The sequence below is a fragment of the Marmota flaviventris genome, chromosome 6 (assembly GCF_047511675.1).
Source record: "Marmota flaviventris isolate mMarFla1 chromosome 6, mMarFla1.hap1, whole genome shotgun sequence".
Lineage (NCBI taxonomy): Eukaryota > Metazoa > Chordata > Mammalia > Rodentia > Sciuridae > Marmota > Marmota flaviventris.
This window is the reverse complement of record NC_092503.1, coordinates 119423826-119430368: the sequence shown is the minus strand read 5'-3', so window position 1 is coordinate 119430368 and position 6543 is coordinate 119423826. Positions and strand designations below refer to the sequence as shown.

At 44.1% G+C, this 6543-nt stretch overlaps 1 pseudogene; it reads left to right on the top strand.

Annotated features, from left to right (window-relative positions):
• Window positions 1–282: 282 nt before the first annotated feature.
• On the top strand, window positions 283–369 carry LOC114099440 (U6 spliceosomal RNA; annotated as a pseudogene).
• Window positions 370–6543: the final 6174 nt, after the last annotated feature.

Below are 6543 nucleotides of genomic sequence, written 5' to 3'. Positions count from 1 at the left end.
ATCTCCAACGTTCAGCTTCCAGTCACAAGTCTAAAATAAATTACTAAATTCAATTTGATATCACAAGACTCAACTGTCAGATTCTTCAATATACCAGATTCTCTTAAGTATTATAGCAAATTAAGAAATAGACACCTTAAGCTGGGTCATGGTGGTGCATGCCTGTAATCCTATGAATTCTGGAAGCTGAGGCACGAGGACTGCAAATTCAAGGGTAGCCTCAGCAATTTAGCAAGGCCCTAAACAAGTTAGCAAGACCTTATCTCAAAATAAAAAATAAGTGTTCCCTCCAGCAGAACATATACTAAAATTGGAATGATACAGAGACGATTAGCATAGCCCCTGCCCAAGGATGACATGCAAATTCTACTGGTCTGGTGGGGTGAGCTGAGTTGGGTGGGCCCATTACCAAAATCTGGAACACTGAAAATACACCTCTGGGTTGGGGTATTGGGGTATAGTTTAGTAGTAGAGCATTTGCTTAGCATGTGTGAGGACCTGGGTTCTATTCCTAGTATTATTTTTTAAAAAAATTTAAAAAAAAAAAAAGCTTTTTTTTTTTTTTTTGCTGCTGAGGATTGAACCCAGGGGTACTTGAACACCGAATTACATCCTTTTTATTTTCTGTTTTGATACACATCTCACTAAATTGCTGAGGCTGGCCTTGAACTTGCAATCCTCCTACCTCAGCCTTGTCAGTAGCTGGTATTAGAATTGTGTGCCACTGCACCCAGTCAGGTATACCTTATTTTGTAGTACAGAGGATTGAACCTAGGGTTTAACCAGGGTCTGGTGGATGTTAGGCAAGAGCTCTACCATTGAGCTACATCCCCAGCCCAGGCTGGGATTGAACTCATGGTTTCAAGTGACCCTCCTGTCTCAGCCTCCTGCATAGCTGGGATTACAGGTATGCTCCACCACACCTGGCAAAAACAGGCATAAAACATTTAACTTAAAAGCCAGGTGTGGTGGCACATGCTAAACATGCCTGTGGTTCCAGCTACTCAGGAGGATCATTTGAGTCTACAGGTCTAAGATCAGCTGGGGCAACAGAGCAAAATCCCCTTCTCCAAAAAATAAAATAAAATAAAATAAAACAGAGAATACACCCCAAGGCCTTTGCAGTAAAAAAAAGTGGAAATGAGAAGTCAGAGATAGAAAGATGAGTAAGGAACGTACATCTGCCTCAGGGAGGCCAGAAGCATAAGAGGCACAATGACAAGAAACCTTGGTGCCAGGGTGGCCCCTGAGAAGCTAGGAGTCCAATGTAATAGGAGATCCCATCCACCCCCTGACCCCCTTTGCTCCAGCTCTCTCCATCATCTTCTACAAGTTACTTTTCACTTATAATAAACTGTTCTAGGTCTCTCCCTGTCACACACTGGATTTGAGACAAATTATGCAGCATCACACAACCTGGTAATAGGCTATATTGGGTAAAGAGAAAACAAGTGGTCAGCCAAGCGTGGTGGTGCATGCCTGCAATCCCAGCAACTCTGGAGGCTGAGGCAGGAGGATCACAAGTTCACACCAGCTTCAGCAATTTGGTGAGACCCATCTCAAAATAAAGAAGAAAAAGGGCTGGGAATGTAGCTTAGTGGTACAGTGCCCCTGGGTTTAATCCTCTCTCTCACACACACATACACATATACACACACAAAAGTGCCCCTGGGTTTAATCCTCTGAGATACACACACACACACACACACACACACACACACACACACACACACACACATGGTGTCAGGAGGAAGGGGGGCTGCATGGTGCATGGGTCCCTGACCCTGCTCTCTTCCTGTGGGAGGCCACCAACACAGCAGCAGCTGGGTCCACAAAGGGCCTTCCTACCATCCCTCTACCTGTGCATAGGGCCAGCCTGAGAGAGTGACCTTGTAAACCTAGGAACATCAGGCTGCTTGGCACCCCCCCACACAGTCTGGGGTAGGGTGCCAGCCCACTACAAGAACTGTCTGAGGCTACTGTCATTGAGCAAGGCTCACTGTCAGATGCACACAGGAATCAATACCATGGCACACTGGTTTTTCTTTTTTGCAAAAAAAATTTTTTTTTTCCTTTTAAGTTTTTACAGTGCTGGGGATTGAATCCAGGGCCTTGTACATACTAGGTAGGTGCTATATGTCCAGCCCAAAGAGGGATTGTGTGGCTTACTGGCAAGGAGAGCAGGAGCTATAAACTCAACTCTCCCTCCTAGATTGGATTAGTCGGTAGTGGGGGAATTTATAGGAAGGGAGGGAGGATAAGCAGCTTATTGGTTGAATGACAAGAAGGTACATATTTCTTGGGAAGGTTATGTTTAGCATGAAGGATTTCTTTTTTTATTTTTTCACCTTTTTGTGGTGCTGGGGATTGAACCCAAGGCCTTGTGCATGCAAGGCAAGCACTCTACCAACTGAGCTGTATCCTCAACCCTGCACGAGGGATTTTGAGTTTGTGATGTCATTAAATAGGACAAACTGGCATCTGCTCGTGTCCATTTTTGAAAGGCTAATTTCAAACCCCTAAGAATCTTTTTTTTTTTTTTTCCCTTTGCAGTGCTGGAGACTTAACGCAGAACCTTGTACTTGCTAGGTAAGCACTCTATCACTGTGCTACATTCCTAGCCCCAAACCCTAAGAATCCTTAGTAAGAGCCTGGAGGCTTTTCCTGGAAGACAGCTTAAGAACTTTGTTATTGAAGGAATTTATGTCAAATGTGTCTAGGCCTCAGCTGATTTCCATGCCAGCCTGGACACTGTAGGCCTGTGCATATTATAGTGTTCCATGAGGGTAGGGATGATGCTCAGAGAAGGCAAAGCCATGTGTGGGATACTCAGAACAGTTCCCAGTCCTGTGGTAAGCTGAGTTTGGGAGCCTAGGTGTGGCTCCTCTCACCAGGAGAGTTAGGCCCTTGTTCAGGCCACCCAGAATGAAAGTCCAAGGTCATGTTAAGACAGTCTTGCTGGGTGTGATGGTGCACACCTGTAATTCCAGTGGCTCAGGAGGCTGAGGCAGGAGGATTGTAAATTCAAGGCCAGCCTCACACATTAAGCAAGGCCCTAAGCAACTTAGTTCAAAATAAAAAAAATTAAAAGGGCTGGGGATGTGGTTAAGTGGTTAAATGCCCTTGGCTTCAGTCCCTAGTACCAAAAAAAAAAAAAAAAAAAAAAATCTTTCCCATTACACATTTTACTACACATATCACCAGGGGAATTCTCATAGTCCCTTACTAGGGTATCACTTGGGTTTTAGTGCTACCTATAGCCCTTCTTTAAATTTTGTTGTTGTTTTCTTTTTGCAGTACTGGGGATTGAACTGAGGGGTGAATTACCACTGAGCTACAACCCTAGTCCTTTTTTTTTTATGTTGAGGTTATCCTAAATTGCCAAATTGGTTTCAAACTTGAGATCTTCCTTGCCTCAGCCTCTGGAGTTGCTGGGATTACAGGTATGTGCCACAACACCGGGCTCTTGTGTTTGTGTATGAGAGAGAGAGATGGGGATTGAACCCAGGGCCTTGTGAATGTTAGGTAAGTGCTCTACCACAGAGCTACATGCCCAGCCCACTGTTCATATTCTTAAGGAAGCCCAACCATCCACTAGAAATAAATTGGAAAAGATGCCTTCTGCTGGGTTTTCTTCGTGACTAAAACACGCAGGGGTTACTCCAGGGGAACTGGGCTAACTGGGCTGCATGAAATAACCACACAAGAGACAGAAATACCTGTTTCTTTGGGGTTGCTGTAACGGCTCCTCTGACCTTAAGGGTCCTCAGAAAGAGAGAGAGCCTGTAAGTGCTGACCCCTTTTATTGAGCAGAAGCCATTCAAATGAGGCAAGGGGTCAGGTTTCAGGGGGCTGAGTCTAGATGATGTCCACTGTCAGCAGGTTGACTGACATCTAGGTAGGCCACACCCAAGGGCACAGTAAGAGAAGGGGACACTCAAAGGGTGTTTTCATGGAACATTCTATCCCAAACAGGGAAAGGGGTGATATTACAAAGGAACAGGTGAGCGTAGCTCCACCCATGGGGCTGTAGGAAGGCACGCCCACCATGCACAAGACACTGTCACTGGAACCCAAGAAGGACAGGGCAGTCTAGCAGCAGCTGCTGCCTGAAGCCTCATCACCCAGGCAGGGAGTGACTCAGTCACGTTAAAGTTTGGTCTCCCACAGCCTTCAATGGGATCAGAGGTCAGGTTAGAGAGAATTAAGTCAAAACATGAGAAGGTTGGTGAGTCCAGCTTCCATGTAGCCAGTTATCACATAAGTCTGTGCCATGAACTTCACAGAATAGGTTCACCTGGTGATGTCTTGGAGCACACAGCTTTGAGCTGTCTTTATGCTGTGTCCTTAGCCAAAGCTGACTGGAAAAGGTTGAGGCACTGGGAACCAAGGATAGTTCCAAGATTGCAAAGAAAGTGTTGAGAAAAATGGGGCTAAGAGTTGAATTGATTCCTACGTTGATTCTAACCATCAATCCCTACTCCTGTTACTCACCAAATGTCACACACTAACTTTCACACCCTCACATGCATACACTTGGTGCCTACCCCATCCATTGCAAAGTCACATACTCCAGGTATAGGGAGATTCTGTGGTTTCAATATTTGTGTCAACCATTATATGACTTCATCTTGACATGACTGCAGCCATCTTGAGTCATAGCCATCAATCCCCCAAGTAACCCTACCTGGTTTTTCCTGCATAGTTTCTCAGCAAACCATAAATAGATAAAACCATTAGGGTCATATGTGGGACTTGATAATCGGACCCTAACTCTTGGTATGAGACTGCTTAAGATACACCAGGTTCATTCCAACCTAGATGAAGTTACCTTTTGTCCTAATGCAAATATGCCTCTCTTTCTAACCCAAATTGTGTGGCTCCAACTAGTCTCTCTGCTGCCCAAGGCCACACTTTCATCAGTAAGTCCCCCAAGAACTATGCAATCCAGGAACTGTCTGCCTTTCTTGGTCTCAGAGCACTCTGAGGCCAGTCCTCATAGTTATGAAGGGACTTTTCTCTCAAGTCTGGGTTTTGCCTGTTATACTCCATCACCTGATCTTGGTCATGCGAAATCCCCCCTCTAATGCATCATTCATCAAAATTTCCAGGGGATCTGCTTCTACTCACAGCTCTCTCAGTAGGTTAGTTCATTACTTTTTTTTTTTAATATTTAATTATTTATTTATTTGGCGGACACAACATCTTTGTTTGTATGTGGTGCTGAGGATTGAACCCGGGCCACACGCATGCCAGGCGAGCATGCTACCGCTTGAGCCACATCCCCAGCCCCAGTTCATTACTTTTTGTTCTATTACCCGGTGAACTGAATCCTCCTGGTGTCCACATCTTACTTTTATATCCCAGGAGCCTTGTGTTCATCTTTCCCCCTTATGTTTATTTTTAACATGTCCCAGCAGTTGGTGAGCACACCCCAGAAACTGGATTTTGCTGATCTTCTGATCCCTGACTTTGAACACCTCCAGCAATCTTTGGTAACTCCATACACACACATCACACACACACACACACACACACACACACACCAGATGATGAGTATCTGTTTTGCTCAAACTGAATTAAATATGCATTTTACAAGTGTCTGGAATCAGGGGCCTTTGCATTTGATGTGTGTATAATTGGAACAGGATATGGTGTTTCCATTTATTTTAATTAACTAAATAATTCATTTTAGTTTATTTTTATGGTATCCAGGTGGCTAGGATAAAAACTTGTTCAAATAAACTGAGTGGTTTTAGAAAAAGGATTTTTTCAAATTAAAGGATTTGAATGGACATTCAGTGACCTAAAATCTACTTTCTTCAGAGCAGATAAAACAAATACATGCCTGGTGCAGTGGCATGAGGATCCCAAGTTCAAAGCCAGCCTTAGCAGTTTAGTGAGGCTCTAAGCAACTCAGCAAGACTGTTTCTAAATAAAATATTTAAAAAGCTGGAGATGTTGCTCAGTGGTTAAGCACCCCTGGGTTCAATCCCTGGTACAAAAAACAAAAATAAACAAAAAAAAAAAAACACATGAAGGTGAAACTTTGGGTGTGGGGGTTAGGAAAATGCAAGGCTGCTGTCAACAAGGAGAGGTATTTATACTGAAACTGTAGAACTGAGCAGATGACAGCTGAACACTGCTCCTTTCCCATGGCTTCCCTGTGAGCTCAAGGGTACCAAACTTCAAGGAATCAGACATATTGGTGGAAATAAGTCCCAATTTCAGAACAACTACAACTTTTGAGGAATAAAGTAAGTTCACTTGGTTTTTTTTTTTGAGGGGGGTGGGGGGTTATTGTTGCAATGTTGATTGAACATCCCCAGATTTTTTTCATTTTTAATTTGGAGACAGGTCTCGCTAAGCTACCCAGCTGGTCTCAAACTTGTGATTTTCCTGCCTCAGTCTCCTGAGTCACTCAGATCACAGTCGTGCCTCACTGGGTTCCCGACCCACAAGTTTCGTTGATTCAATAGCCTTAATTCCTGCTCCCTTCTGTCCCCTAGCCCTTGGCTTATTCTGGCTAACCTAACTTTAACC